This window comes from Poecilia latipinna, unplaced genomic scaffold (genome assembly GCF_001443285.1).
Source record: "Poecilia latipinna isolate Pla-1442-1.1 unplaced genomic scaffold, P_latipinna-1.0 Scaffold72, whole genome shotgun sequence".
Lineage (NCBI taxonomy): Eukaryota > Metazoa > Chordata > Actinopteri > Cyprinodontiformes > Poeciliidae > Poecilia > Poecilia latipinna.
The window spans coordinates 363,610-364,699 of NW_015112688.1; the positions used below are offsets into that span (position 1 = coordinate 363,610).

Below are 1,090 nucleotides of genomic sequence, written 5' to 3' on the forward strand. Positions count from 1 at the left end.
TTTCAACAAACTATGAGAATATTTACTGTTTTCTTACCAGAAATATCACCAAACCATGAAAAGCGGGACGCGTTGTCCCCGCATGACCTAAGATGCAGAAACAGGAAATCCTACTATTCAGTTTCTTCTTCCTCTTGCGGTTTTTGCGGGTTGGCGAAAAGAAGAAAAAAAAAGCTTCTGGTGTGCATCGCCGCCACCTACTGGTGAGGAGTGTAGGTAAAATTGGCAATTTTATTCAATTGTCAGAGACAAAACTATATAATTATAGTTAGGACTGTCAGTGTTAGATATTGAAACAAATACTGATAACATTCATTCATGTTTAGTAAAATGTCTAATCAGTCAAATTTAGCTTTCACTTTTTCATATTATCAAACAATAACTTTATTTTCCCTCAGACCACTGGACTTCATATATTACTAGGCTTTCTCTGACACATAAGTATTACAAATGTCTATATGTTGAATATCTTAAGTTTTTGAGAAAAATATTTTTTTCATAAATAATTTGACGTAATAGTATTCATACCCCTTGCATACTTATTTTCATTCAAAAGCAGTTTGTTTGAAATGACAAAAGGAATTCATTAAGAATAAAAATCCAATCTACATTTTCTGTTTTCAACAGCATTTCAATAATACATTTCAAATGTTGTAAAAGCAACATTTTATATTCCTATCAGAAAAATATGTGGTAACAATAAAAGACCAATATAAATCTAGTATTAATCAGAAGTGTGAATAATTTTGAGCCGTAATTATTTTAGAAATGTTTCTTTAGCCATAGGATGGTGTAATAAAAACACAATTTATCCTTTGTTTGGATTGTTTATTTCAATGAATTTTCAAACACCAGAATTACTTTCGATGCACTGTTGGACTACATTACCAACAAAGACTAAATTTGGAGCAGAAACAAGGTTTTAAGAAACCTTTCAGCTCTTCTAAATGTATGACTCAATGACAGGACCAGCCACAATGGATAAGGTGAAATTTTGAGATATTTGTGACAAAGTTATGATCTTTTCAGGAAGGATCAGAGCAGACTCTACCCGCTGAGGAGGCTGAGGTATTTTGGGAAGCAGGAGACT

General features: G+C 32.5%; 1 protein-coding gene across 2 annotated transcripts in view; it reads right to left on the reverse strand.

Annotated features, from left to right (window-relative positions):
- The window catches only part of LOC106935558 (zinc finger protein 239-like), a 13,269-nt gene extending 12,954 nt beyond the window's left edge, over positions 1-315 (reverse strand). The window contains exon 1 of one of the 2 annotated variants that reach the window (XM_015016107.1): positions 27-315. The gene's annotated coding sequence lies outside the window, so the exon portion shown is untranslated. The remainder of the gene's footprint in view (positions 1-26) is intronic. The other variant, XM_015016090.1, reaches the window with a different exon arrangement.
- Between the last annotated feature and the right edge of the window lie 775 nt (positions 316-1,090).